Source organism: Mytilus californianus, unplaced genomic scaffold (assembly GCF_021869535.1).
Source record: "Mytilus californianus isolate M0D057914Y unplaced genomic scaffold, xbMytCali1.0.p SCAF_6, whole genome shotgun sequence".
Classification (NCBI taxonomy): Eukaryota; Metazoa; Mollusca; class Bivalvia; order Mytilida; family Mytilidae; genus Mytilus; species Mytilus californianus.
In genome coordinates this window covers 27,074,114-27,089,514 of record NW_026262712.1, presented here as the reverse complement: position 1 = coordinate 27,089,514, position 15,401 = coordinate 27,074,114, and the positions used below count along the sequence as shown (strand labels likewise).

The 15,401-nt window shown below is 31.4% G+C and overlaps 1 protein-coding gene across 1 annotated transcript in view; it reads left to right on the top strand.

Annotated features, from left to right (window-relative positions):
• Positions 1 to 609: 609 nt before the first annotated feature.
• Positions 610 to 15,401, top strand: part of LOC127705027 (FMRF-amide neuropeptides-like) — a 28,896-nt gene continuing 14,104 nt past the window's right edge. The window contains exon 1 of the mRNA XM_052209276.1: positions 610 to 720. The gene's annotated coding sequence lies outside the window, so the exon portion shown is untranslated. The remainder of the gene's footprint in view (positions 721 to 15,401) is intronic.

Here is a 15,401-nt window from a genome sequence, read left to right as displayed (position 1 = left end):
AACTTTAAAGTGATGGCTGGTAATATATCAATAATATAGATATGTGTAAAAAAATCATCTTTATAAAGATATTTTTTTTGTCGTATTCATTGTTCTTTTAGATTGAAACTAAATAAAAAAATCTTGATATTGAGATCGTGTTTCGTGTCATACGTATGAGAGCAAAATAAGTAAAATTATTAAACAGTTTACCTCTTAGACAAATTACCAATTAGAAAGAAGAGATTGCTCCTAAAATGTTTAATTTGGACGGATTAAGATATGCGAGTATGCTTCATGAATTCTGTCTTTTACGTAAAAAATAATGTGCAATTCGCGTGATTTTATAATTGTTTTTCCTTCGTCCTTCCAAAACATATAATTATTTCTGTCTCTTTTGGCTCTGTTGAATAATGGAAATGGATGAGATAATTTGGTAAATTTTCTAAAAATTATTCCTTACAAAATCTGCAGGGTGCCTTCTTGTTTTTGTTTCTATCCATTTATTTGCGTGTTTACAAAACGCATAGAAGACGGTTTATCGATTTATGGGGGAGTCGTTACTCTTATTGGCAATGGGTTCGGAGGCTGAATCAGGTCACGTGATAATATCGTTACTTAAATGGAATAAGCTTTAGATGGGACGATCACACTTAACCATTTAAGAAGAGCAATAAATTAAGAAAACGTTTGTAATTGTAACATTTTAAGAGGAACGTAAAACACCGGACACAAATAACGGTAAGCACAGAATGATTTTCCGTGTTTTTCTGTATCTTTCTTTTATTCATTTAAGTAGATAAAAGATAGACGACATTCAGTTAACTAATTTATAAGTTTTGTTATTGCTGTTAAAGTTGTTTTTCATTTTATTTCAGTCTTATTATTTCAATATAATGATACAATACAACATTTTTTTCATATATTCAAGGTTTTAGAATTTATACAAATGTGATTTCAAACTAAAAATGAAAATTAATTTGGCAAATTTGTAGTGAAAAAGGAGGATTTCAAATAATCAAATTAACTGACAATAAAAAGAAAGAAAATTCTACATTAAGTATTTGATACACGATAAAGTCTTTAAAACATATTTATACGTATAAAAATATATATTTATATATATTATGAATATGATTTTACAATTAATTCTAAATCGAACAAGCATACGTTCTTTTTCCATCATAATATACAGGAAAACACTTTTATGACGAATACTTTTATAACATTTTAATTCAGCCTTTTTGCACGCTATTATTGTTTTTTTCTGACTAAACATTACGACAGTCCTGCCTTCTGTTGTTTTAGGAAAGTACTAAATCATTTCTTATAATGTTAAAATTACTGTTATAAATAAAATGGCATTCAATTAAGTTTTCTCCTAAAGCAGTCGTTAATAAGAATAAAAGGACACTAGTGTCTCCGAGCCTATAACTGCATGTCAATACAAGCATGTTCATTTCTGTTTATCAGCATGTTAATTTCTGTTTATCAGTGTACACACTTAGTTTTGTTTTGTATTGTCACATATATTTTGCGTATATTGTTTATATCATAAATAACTATACATTGGAGTTATAAAACATACTTGCTTTTATTAATATTTTTTAGTCTAGACTTTCTTACTTCCTGGTTGAATTCGTATAAATACATTTTAAAGCTGTAAACTGTGACATTTTTGAATGCCATGAAAACTAGAACTTTTAAAGCATGATTTTGAATAGACTTTACAAATAAAACGTTTATTTTGTTATCCTATGGAGAGAAAAGAAATTGATGCAATTGAAAACTTGAAAAATAATTTTATATTCATAAGTCTTCTTATTGACTGATCAACAAGTACTCCATGTGTTACATTTTCAAAGAACACTGACAAATGGCATGTTACAAAACTGACAAAAGAGCCAAAGGTTTTGTGCCACGATAATAAATCATTTTAAGAATGTACGTATCGAGCGCCACTGGTGAGTCTACTGTAAACGAAACTCGCGTCTGTCGTACCGAATTATAAGCATACATGTATACAGATGTATATATACATTACAAGAGAAAAGGGAATGCAGATTAATATAAATAAGGAGATTTGGTACGAGTACCAAAGAGACAACTCTTCATCCAAGTCACAATGTGTAAAAAGTAAACAATTATAGATCAAAGTACGGCCTTCGACACGGAGCATTGGCTTACACCGAACAGCAAGCTATAAGCCCCAAAATGACTAGTGTAAGAAAATTCAAACAGGAAAACCAACGGTCTAATCTATATAAAAAACGAGAAAAGAGAAACACTTATTTAAATCTATTTAAATATAGAAACATTTTCAGTTTATTTTTACACTATTGATAAGGCTATTTTCAGTTCCAACAGACAGTATATCGTTGTATAACTTTTCACTGAACTTTTTTAATGCATTTTACGTTTAGCCCATTTCATCGGAGACATTTCCGATTAGCTGCACAATTTGCATGTACTAGTACCATACTATATGTGTTTTTATTTATATATTAAAACGTATATCGGGAATAGGAAGAACACATGTACGCATGCGTTATAAACAAAGACCAAAAACAAGTAAGATACGGAAAACGTTAATGAATGAGGAATGCAATTTTCATTCCGTTGATGTTGCATGTTCATAATTTGGACATTTGTTCTTATATTGAAGAATAACATGGAAAAAAAGAACCTGTTCCACTTACTGTAGCACTAGTAGTCGGGATTTCTCTTGTTAGAACCATTAAACCGTCACGAAAGCAACTGATTCCAACAGTTCTAGTATATTATCTTATCATTTATCACATAAATATTGTGATTTTATAGTTTATAGAAGAAGATATCACAATAATTTCTAGATATTGCTTTTAATAGAAATATATGCTCAGACGGCTGTCGAAAAGGCGGATACATGTATAAAGCGATACAATATTTGTAGCGTATTATTGCTTAAATGATATATTGCGGTTACATATTAGAACTGAAATGTAAAACTATGAAATTCAATACACTATTTTTTACATTTTTTCCTATTTATAATTCATTTAAAACAAATCTATTCTCTTCGAAACTTCTTTCAGTACATTATGACTTTAGAACTGTCATGTTCAACTATGCAATTCAATATAATAATTTTTATATCTTTTTCTATAGAATACAGTTTATTATCATCTAAAAACAATTGCTAATCTCTTCAAACCAACTTTCGGTACATTATGACTTAAAACACTATTCTGTGAACAACTTTAATTAACTCAGTACCGGAAAACTAGATAATTGGTATGGGGGATATTCTTAGGCGTACTCTCTGTTATTTGCACTTTTGTTTAGTGGAATAAGGTTACATTTGCATGCGATATTTGTTTAAATCAAAAAGATAAAGAAGAGAATTATTCTTCACGCGAGATTTCACGAGAGATTCCAAATTGCTTAACTTAAGATCCTGACAACTAAAGTGCATGTTTTTCAAAATAAGAAGATGTTGTATGATTGCCAATGAGACATAGACGTTCGTAACTATATACATAGGTCATCATCGTACGGCCTTGAGCAAAACCTACAACGCATAGCAAGCTATAAAATGCCAGAGTTGGGTAGCCACCCAGTTTGACCAATTCCAGTGGAAATTTGTTCTGTTCAATTCTATCATTCCTTGTCTGAATGTTATATTCAAAGATGAGATTGTATTTTCATGGGAAATTATGACATATATTGATGTGTCCGGTTGTTGTATACATTTGCAAGGTTTTATATTTTTTATGAGATCGTAGGGCAGTTATGGCAGTTTGGTTTAGATGTTTTTTGCCCGTGACATTCTTTAGTTTGTTGTTACTTCCCTGCACGTGTGTGCCTCAGTACATATATTTATAGCATGATGGACATCGAACAAAACATTTCGCTCAAGTCGGTGAACTTGAAGGGGTACATCATGAACATGGGGTAGGGTGTGATCTTTGATCCGTAATGAAGGCCTCAATGGGACATGGAGATGAAGAACAATGATACAAGCATTGTTCCTTTGCTATGGGTTTTGTCAAGGACATGTATGTATTTTGTGCCGTGAATAAATACACCATATCCCTACTTCTCCATTGAACCTGTTTCATTCAGGCCAATCATTCTATTCTATTTGTCATTGGTGCCGTTGTGGGATATCCGGAAGTCCCTGCGCTTTATATTTTGATGCATTAATTGTGAATATTAGTTATTTTGATAAATTAAGCTTTTGTTTTAGTTTCACAAGTCATGGTTTATAAGACATCTCAAGGGTAAAGAATGACAAAAACATTGTTATTATGATCTATAAGCTAAGTTATACTACAAACATTTCCAGACAATTTACAATTCATAATCTATTATTTTCTCGTAAACATAATGTAATTTATCAAAACGAGTAAGAACTGGAAAATTTTCTGAATCATTTATACAGAATATTATAGAGACTAAAAGCACTTCCGGCTTGCATTTATAATTGCAGTATGCATATAGCATAAGAAAATAGTGTACACCGTATCTAAATAGTGCACAGCGAAACATAATAGATCATAGCGCAGCAAAATAGTGCATAGCGTATGACAATATGGTTCACCGAATTGTTGACAAGTTCACTGATATTACAGAATTGATTTACAAATGCAAACAGAATAAGCCACATTAACTGAAGATACTCTTCCCAAAAAGCGAATTTATTTTTATACACTTTTTTATCTGAACATTTAGTAATAAAAATAGAATTTGTTCATGTAAGTACGTGTGTTTAAATTTCACTTTCAACTTTCAAAATTACGGTTGGGCAAATATTCTAATGAACAGAATTAAGAAATTACATGTACTTCTTGAAACGTAATTGAAATAAGCTGTGACTATATGTTAATGTATACATATTCAAGAATAAGCATTACAGAATTTTTAATCTTTTAAACTGAACCTAACTACAAAAGCTAGAGTATTGTTGCTGTATACATGACAACACGGAACACAACTAGTATTCCCAAATGTAGTAAATATTTAACAATGTAACATTAAAATTTAAACAATACATCATCTTAATCGAATTACCCATTCGGCATTTTCATTCATAGTAAATTATAAACAAATCGAATTGATGGAATAAAGATAAGATTGCATATCGAACGCAGAATGTACCTTGCGGTGACCTAATTGCGTCATTGACCTTTGAGCAATTGTCGCATTGCATTAAATTATTATCTTTATTGATAATAATTGTTCATTAAGCGTTTATAATTTACTTTGAATATCGACCTCTGTCCCTAAAGACTTGGGATGATAATAAACACATATGGCCGCTGTCATATTTTCCTAATGAGGGAAATGAGCAATTACAAAGGTCACACCTTTTGTAAATTTCACAACAGTGAATGTAACTTTCACACCTGGCTCTTATAGGAATTGTCCAAGTTTTGCCTTTTGGGAAATGTTGAATAATTCCACAAACGAATGAAAATGAAGTAAAACTGTATTACTATGCATATTAAAATTAAATGTAATTGAATTTTATTGTAAATTTAGAATGTCGTCTGCTGATGAATTTCAAATTGATAACTTGAAATAAAGTTCTTTATCGATAGCAAAAATGCACAGAGTAATCCCTTTAAGAATTAAGATAGGTACGCTTGTCCTGGTTTATCGCCTTCATCAGTTAAGACATACAACTAATACTTAAACCAAATATCCAAGCAAATGTCAAACTGCTGACACGTGATTCAAGTATTTAAAAAAAAAAAACGATGCAAAAAAAGCTAAGAAATATCAAAAACTGTGAAAAGAGGATGGTTGCACGACAGCGCCGATGCTATATTTAATATAAAGTATAATATTTTATTCAAATTATGTACATATAAACATATAAAATATATAAAAAATAGAATAACTTTATTGAACAAAAAAAACAGTACGCATAGAGCTTAATAGCCTATTACCTGAAGTAAAATTTACAATGAAATTCTGACCGTTCAGATTGACTCTCGCTGTTGTGCCGAATGACTACTATGGCAATTTATCACGAAAATAAATTTGAAGCTGAAAAACCTAGCGCCTTCCGTGTTACATATACTAAAAAAATACAGGGGAAAGTAATCTCATTCTTATGCACTACTCTTTCAACGAATGAAATCACAAGTGCTTGCTTTTGCGATCCGAGAATTGGAAAAGGTTTTTTTTTGGTGGGAAATACATGTAGATGTCTCTGGATTTTTCATATTAAATGTAACCTTTTGAAAGGAAACGTTTTAAGATATTTCTTGATTTTTCATATTAAATGTACGAAAGGAGTGCATTTGAGATGTATGCGATTTTATTTTAGAAGATAATGACAAATATAGAATTTTTTGGATAAATCGTTTTGATACGTTGCACAAGAAAAAAATCAGAGTGTTTCAAAATGTTAATAACAAGCTAAAGAAATGTCATTCTTTTAACAATTAACGGTACAAAAACATGAAATAATATAAACATATGAAAATGATTCAACTACGCATGTCACTACATTTTTGGAATACTATGATGATGGTTAAGCATTAAGGGTAATAGTACTATTGGAAAGGTTTTTTTCACTTTTTATTTGTGATCATTACAACTTATAAATTAGATAACTGATAATTTGAAACTTTTCGAATATTCCATCTATCGGTTTGCGTGCCATCGACTGAATTTTTTGGAACATGATATTTAATTTACTTAGCACACTGGCTCTACATAGTTTTTGTTGTCCTGTTAATGCATCCTTTTACCAAAAGGTGTTACTTTCTGGGGCTTTTACAGTTGCATATGCATGTTCGTAATAAAGTTGACCACATACATGAATTAAAATGTAGTATATAATTACGATTTTTTTCTCCTTTTTTGATCATAGTTCTCCAAATATTTAAGAATTCCGCACTACATTCTAAAAATGTAGGCACGATCAACACTTTTACACCCCAATAAAATTATAAAAAGAAGCATTCATTTCTTATAATTAAATGTTTATAATAATAATAAGACCATGAAAAAAAGTTTTATCAAGTTTTTCTTTTATTTACCTTTGCACTTTTTTGTGGAAGCACATGTCATCACGAATGTAACATTTCATTTTCATATGAAGATTAATTTTTGAATGACGCGCGATTGTTGTTAGCCAATCAAACTAACGGACTCTCGTGAAACATACATGTAATGTAATTATTTGTTTATAAACGTAATATGTGCGGGTTCACACACGACAGTATTTCTTATGAAAATACATGTAGGATTAGTGCCACATGTGGAGCAGGATCTGCTTACCCTTCCGGAGAACCTGAGATCACTCCCGGTTTTTAGTGGGGTTCATGTTGCTCAGTCATTAGTTTTCTATGTTGTGTTTTGTATACTGTTGTTTGTCTTTTGGTCTTTTTCTTTTTTACCGTGGCGTTGTCAGTTTATTTTTGACTTATGAGTTTGAATTTCCCTTTGGTATCTTTCGCCTGTCTTTTTCAAGTAATCTACCAACATTTAAAAGTATGAACAAACCATTTCTGAACAAATGCTTTATGATGATCTATTGCGTCAATGCTTTTCAGACTGATTTTTACAGTTGTTTTTCGTATTTCGTGATGTTTCACCACTGTACAAGGTTAAGGGAGGGATGATATCTCGCAAACATGTTTAACACTACACAATATTCTTTAGGTGCTTATCGTGTTATTTAGTGGTTGTCATTGGTTGCAGTCTGTCATATGTGTTTTTCGTATTTTGTTTTGTCATTAATCAGTCCATTGGTTTTGTCGTTTGAAAAGTTTCCCATATTTGCCATATAGGGGCATTTCAAAGCTGACTATACGTTACGGTTTTTTCTCATTGTTGAAGGTCGAACGATAACCTGTAGTTGCTTAATTACATCCACGTCATTTTGAAATCTGATTGATAGCCGTCTAACTGTTACCACACCACATCTCCTTATTTTTATAAAGAAACAAATAGCTGTCCATAACTGAAAACTCATGTAGTACTGACAGCAAACAAATTCTGAAATGCACATAGACATTACGTAACATTCAATCGAGTTACAATGTTATATAATTGAAACAAATTACTCAATTGAATGACATCTTGAGTATAGCTCTATGTAAGGCAATTAATACAAATAAAATACATATTAATTTTGTCAAATAAAAGCATATAGACATTAACAATGCATTGATAACTTCATCAAACAACCATTTCCCAAGTGGTGCAAAAGTGTTTATAAAGTTTTGATGCTCCAAATGGCCATACGTTTCAATGTCAAATAGAATCTAGATTGAAGTAGCTATAAAGTGACATAAACCAGATAATATGAATCAATATAAATAACTCTAAACATTCCTAGCCATTTTGTTTTTGCAAACATTGATATAAGAATATATGGGGTATACGCAACAACCAAACAACATGAGTAGGAGGGGTCGTCAAATTCCAATGTAAAGTACTTTTTCATGATTAAATAAAAAAGTGAAAAGAATTGGATAACATTTTACTACGTTTACCACATGCGTAGAAAACAAATGTTAAATAAGACAAATTTAAACAAACAAACAAACAAACAAACAAACAAACAAACAAACAAACAAACAAACAAACAAATAAATAAATAAATAAATAAATAAATAGATAAATGAAAATCATGAGACAATATTTTTATTTAACAAGTGGTGGTTAAAAATACTTGCATACATTTGGTGGTTGCCATGACATTAACAAATGATACAACTTAAAGATCAAACATTCAATATTGGAATTGTACGAACCATATTCAGAGAAAAAATGCTTGAATTCATGAAAACTGAATTAGTTTTATTTATATTTAAATTGCTCAATTTCCATGATGTAGTATTTAAAAGAAGATTATTATTACAAGGAAATTAAAAAAAAAAAACAAAACTATTTACCCTGTGAACAAAAACGAAGATCAAAACGATAATTAATATTGAAATGAGGACACTCCAGTATATTACACTCAATGACATACTTATACATGTAAGAAATTCGTTGATCCTGAAAACAAAATACAAACAAGTGTATGTAGTTTTCTGTATATATGTATAAAAATAAGAAGATGGGGTATGATTGGCAATGAGACAACTCTCCCCAGAAACCAATTGACATAGAAGTTAACAACTATTATTGGTCATCGTACGGCCTTCAACAACGAGCAACACCCATACCGTATGGTAAGCTATAAAAGGCCCCGACATGTTATCATTGTACTTGTTCTTAGCCTTTCTCTTCGTATTTCTTCTGTTTGACATATGTGACTACGGAGAATTGATAAACTACGATAAAGAGATTTCATTACAAAGACTAACCATACAAACACATTAACACAAGTTTAAAGTTAAACACAGAGGATTTGAAATATATAAGGAAAAATACATTCTAATGCAATTATTTTGTATTAATGGTTCTGATTGGATGACAATAAGCGTAAAATTCTCTATCTCCCTGTCTGTAACTAAGGAAGCCGACATTTTGAATTCCGGCATGTATTGACATGTAATTTCTCCAATAATAAGCAAAAAAACTCACATTTTGCACCTAGAAATCTTCTTTTTATCTAATTTTATTACATTCTGAAGCGGACAAGAAGCCTGGTAAACTAAATTTGCGACAGTAAAACTACCGATGGACGTCCGCAAAGCTTCAAATACAATACAGTTATCTCTAAATTTGCATGCTAACGTCATCTACATTCATCATTCATATTGTTCAAAATGTTTTTAGTTGCTTGATCTTTTCATATATATATATATATATATTGATTCCAAGAGCAACAAGGATGCTTATATCCAGAATATTCAAGCTAAAAGGTTACTCTCACACATTTAAAACATTTAAAGTGAAAAGGAGTTAAACCATTTCTTAATCTTATAGCAAACATTGATCCCCGACCTATAATTATCCAGAAATAAACCGTCGAGTACATATTTTGGACAGAAAAGTAGTGACCAATTTTCGAACAGAGACAGATTGCTCATTTTTACATTACAGAGACGGATTTAGGGAAGGGGGCTGGGGTGCTCGGGTCTTCCTTATCCTTATGGAGCTTTAGTTATGGTTAATCCAGACGTTTTTACCGGTTCCACCACAAATTTTGTCTAGTTTGGGTCCCGCGGGCCCCCTTTTACAAAATCCTGGATCCGCATCTGCATCAATTGCTGGTCTACCCCTACATGTATGAGATACGTGCATGTAGTACCTTTAACTCTATTCAAAATTGATTGATATTACAGACTTCTAAGGCCATATGCAAAAACCATTAACTGTCAGTGTGTACTATTAATGCAAGACGAGTATTATTAAGGATTTGGGCTCATATTTCTTGTCAGTGTTTTGTTCCGATAAAGGGTAATGACAGGAAATATGAGTCCATGTCGCATATGGAGCACGAATAACAATTACATTTTACTGGAATATCCTGATTTAAACATTTATTTATTTACTTAGAAGTCATTGGTGTGCAAAAGTCCTTCGATGTAACGTTGGTATACCAATAACCTCTAGAAAAAAATCTTATAATGTTCGGGGCCAACTTCTATTAAATTCTGCTGGTTGTTTTCTAGCTGCTTTTGCTAGTTGTTTTCCAGCTGCCTTTGCTAGTTGTTTCCAAGCTGCCTTTGCTAGTTATTTCCAAGCTGCTTTTGGTAGTTGTTTCCAAGCTGCCTTTGCTAGTTGTTTCCAGCTGCCCTTGTTAGTTGTTTTCCAGCTGCCTTTGCTAGTTGTTTCCAAGCTTCCTTTGCTAGTTGTTCCAAGCTGCAGTTGCTAGTTGTTTCCAACCTGCATTTGCTAGTTGTTTCCAAGCTGCCTTTGCTAGTTGTTTCCAAGCTTCCTTTGCTAGTTGTTCCAAGCTGCAGTTGCTAGTTGTTTCCAAGCTTCCTTTGCTAGTTGTTTCCAAGCTGCCTTTGCTAGTTGTTTCCAAGCTGCCTTTGCTAGTTGTTTCCAAGCTGCAGTTTCTAGTTGTTTCCAAGCTGCCTTTGATAGGTAGTTGTTTCCCAACTGCCAAGCTTTTCTATTTAGTTTATATACCAATTTCATTTTCATCAAGTTTTTTTCAAAACCGTAAAGTTTATTATACTTATATTTGAGGCGTATATCAGATGGCCTTCTGGTGCAGTTCTGTTTCAGTTTCTTATTATTATATCAAAAGAACTACAAAACACGATGTCCTAATAGAAAAAAATCAAAGGAATCCTAAAAAGATGTATAAAAAATATGGATAAAAAATGCTTTTGTGAAAAAGATGAAATTGTCAGCTCAAAAATAAATACTGGCTCGAGTCTTTTTGTTTCAGTACTTAAAATCCAAGGCAATATAATATATTATACATTATGATAAAACTAAAAATGCACTCCTAATTCATAATTTATACCTTTAAAGAAAGTTGATTTGTTAATTTACAAGCAGTATAATTACATCATTGAAAGTTAATCTTCTGAGTGCGAAAGTATGAAACGCATTTATATTGAACTTTTTAACTGTGTCCATGATTATTTCAGAGCTACTTTATCGAGTTACGTGAATCACTTGTTTAAGCTTTAACATTTAGGTTGAACATAATTGTGTCGGACAATCATTGAAACTTCTTTAATTTCAGCACGAGAATTTCATGTGATCCTAATCAAATGAATAACTTCCATTTGTAAAAAGTTCGGTCAATAAATAAAAAAAATATGTTGATACTAGGCCAACATATAGTTTATTTTATGCTTTTTTAAACATATAACTTAAAGAAAAGATCCGGTTCTGAAAATTTACATTTTTACGCATATTTTATACTTTTACAATAATACCGTGTACCTAGAAACAGATTACTACATGTATAGACTCATGAAATAAAGAATGAGCAGATAGCTCTTATAAAAGCTTTTAAAAAAGGAAAATCGGGTCTTTGTTTTCGTTTTATTTGCAAAATTATAAATAAAACATTTTGCAGTACATCATTTTTCTAAAATTAAACAATCTTATTTAATGTCAACGAGAAATACCGTAAGCTACAAAAGTCTGCATCCAAGTATGCAAATTTAAGTGGAAATCAGTACCACTTAATTGTGGTCATTTGCAATCCAAAATTGTTACAGAGTCATATATCACTGCAAAAATGTAGTGTATTACTGATGAAGCTTTCATGACGCATTCTTGCTCAACAATACTTATGTTTAAGTGCTTTGTCAGCTGGCACGATAACATTGCTTTTCTCAACTGTTACACATCGTTAAAACATTATATCAAATAAATTATCGTTGAGTGTCTAAAAGACAATAAAAGTGATCGTAGCACTATATAAATGTTATGCTTCCGAAGCTCTTTTCCGGATTTACCTTCATCAGGAACGCTCAAAGTCGAATATTTTGAAAGCTAAGCCGGGATTTATAAGAACCGAAATAGTTGAAGAGCTTTATGACCAAAAAAGGACCTAAAATAATAGCCATACAAGGTCAACAAAGTTGATATGGAAATATCAACAATAACGCGTGCGCAAACATTGAGAATACTTCATTGGATACCTTGAGTGAAAGTGATAGAAACAACAAAATAAAGAAAATTGTAACTTTCTCTCACTCATTAAAATCACCTACAATAATTATATATGAGGGTCTTAATGGGATCTACAGAAACGAAAACAATAGGCCAAATCTTTAGAAAAATGGAACAAGCAAATAAAAAATAGAGAACATTGGGCCAAAAATAGGGAGTAGAGAATAATGTGGGCGGGCACAAAAAATATAAAGAATATAGAAAGATGACTTAAACTATTGAAGAAGAAAGAATTGAAAAACCCCACCCCCTCCTCCCAGACCCTCAATTGTATATGATGATAAGTTTATATTTCCCAAACTACCTATAAACACCACATCATATAGATGATCCATCAAGAGAAAAATTATTTCCGCTCTGACATGGGATTTAAAAAAAAACTTGCAAGTGGCGAATGTCAAATTATTATATGACACCTTAAATGAAAACAGCAGAAACAACAAAGGGGGTTTAATCACTCAATTAACCTTTACTATAGATAACTCTCGAGATATATTTCCTGACAGTTTTTTTAACAGAAATGATAGCAATTTACCAATGTGCAGATCAATTTTGGATAATGTTTGAACCGAAGATAAAATGTGTGAATTGGAAAAATTAGCTTCCAATTGATTTTCGTAACTGTTACTATGATGATAAACGATGAAGAAATTTGATTTTGAGTGGATCTCACTTGTTCAATTTGATCAAGAAAAGATGACTGCTTATACGGTTATCAAATAAAATCAGTAACTAATGTGGAATTGATTTTTGAACAAGGCGAAAATAAATAAATTTATTTGGAAATAATTCATTTAGATTTTATAAGATAAGAACACGGTCAATTTGGCTTCTGATTTTTTTTCAATGAAGAGTTTTGCATTTCGGTATAAACAACTTCCTAGTGTAATATGTACGATTGAAATCGAGACAAACAAAACATGTTTTCATGCGAACGATCTGTACTGTTTACCAGAAGAAAGTTTGGACATTCTACAACGCTCCTTTTATGCAAAAATTTAAAAACAAGTGCCAAAAATTCGGATTAAACATTATTGACAAAAAAAAAATTAAATTACTAGTAATCTAAAATCGATTATGGTGGTGTTAACCATTTATAAAAAAATCTTTTGTAGTGCCAACAAAGTTATTGTTTAACACTAAATTCAACAGATAACGGTCGTACATTTTAAATCATTCGATGGAGGGTTATGTGTGACCCTCGGCTGCATACAGAAGTAGATCCAATGTGTAGTTCTTTGAACAAGGAAAATAAAAAATACGTCATTTGTAATTTTTTTCCGAACCATCTTTCAAGAAGTTCCAAAAAGAAATTGTTTTTTTCTCATTTGCTCACAATTAAACTTTTCTTTGATAAGATTAAGAGATTAGGCATATTCTATTATAAATACATTAGATGTATGTTTCATTATTATACGTTATTTTGATTGGCTAACAGCAATCTCGCGTCATCCTTCATTTCAAAATGAATTGCATGAATTGAAACATACATGATGACACACGTTTCCACAATAAAGTGCACAGGTGAATAAAAGAAAAACTTGATAGTTATCGTCTTTTCATGATCATAGCGAAAAAATGTAATTATAAGTATTGAATGCTTCTTTTAGAATATTCATTGGGGTGTAAAAGCGTTGACCGAGGTACATTTTGTATAAAGCGCGGAAGCGCTTCATTCTAAAAATGTACGCACGGTCAACGCTTAATTCAATTCTTAAATAAAATTACATTGGCTATAAAACGGGAAGCTGTTTTCACTTTTGGAAATAACAACAATCCTGTGAAAGTCATTCATATGTAGAAGTTTTGTTTCGAAATTTACAAACTATTGCATTTGATGATTTTGATGGCTTTAAGACAATGACAATTTCAGAATCTAAAGCATTCTGGGTAATATTTTCAAAAACGTACACCAAAAACGCTGTGATTGTGTAATAACGTCCACAAACAGTTGAAATTCAACCAATAACGTGACGTCGTTTTCATTTTGGGATACAAACAATGAAATTACCCAGAATGCATTAGATTCTGCGGCGAATTGACGGTTTGAAATTGGTCGGAAACCAGTTTCCTTAAAATTTTTGCCGAAAATGTTTTGTAGACCTACCACCGCCCCTAAAGTTTGGTTTGTTTCTAGAATTGGATTCTTCATTACATCCTAGGTATACAAATATCTTACAAACGGGAAGATCCAAGACTGTCTGCATTTACATGTATCCTTACTTTCCTTTACTTGTTTCCTTTTACCAACTCTTTTTTGTCACTTTGCTACATGTGGAGCAGAATCTGCTTACCCTTCCGGAGCACCTGAGATCATTCCCGATATTTGGTGGGTTTCGTGTTGCTCAGTCTTTAGTTTTCTCTATTGTGTTGTATACTACTGTTTGTCTTTTTTTTTGCCATGACATTGTTAGTTTGTTTTCGACTTATGAGATTGAATATGTCTTTGATATCTTTTGCCTCTCTTTTTCTATAACGGCATCTAGATTTTCAAGTGTAAGAAAATGAGATCACGCAAAATGAACAGTATTGATATGGACTGACAGCAAAATGTATTACCCAGAAATGATTTATATTTTCGTCTCGTAGTTTTAAATAACAATCTTGACTGTAATTCATACGAAAACTAAATAGGAAAAACTATTGTGTAAAAAATAAGGTGTCAAATCCCTTCTCACTTCCAAGTGTCTAATAACATTCATGCTATCAATTTTTATGAATGTTATTCATCAACCAGAAATGAAATAAGAGTAAATGACACATTATCCGACGATTTCAATCTATCCATTCAAAAGAGGTTGAGTTTCCATTTTACTTGACGAATACGCCGGTATCTCTTTTTAACTTACAAAAACATCTCAAAATTAGAATTTATTGATGAA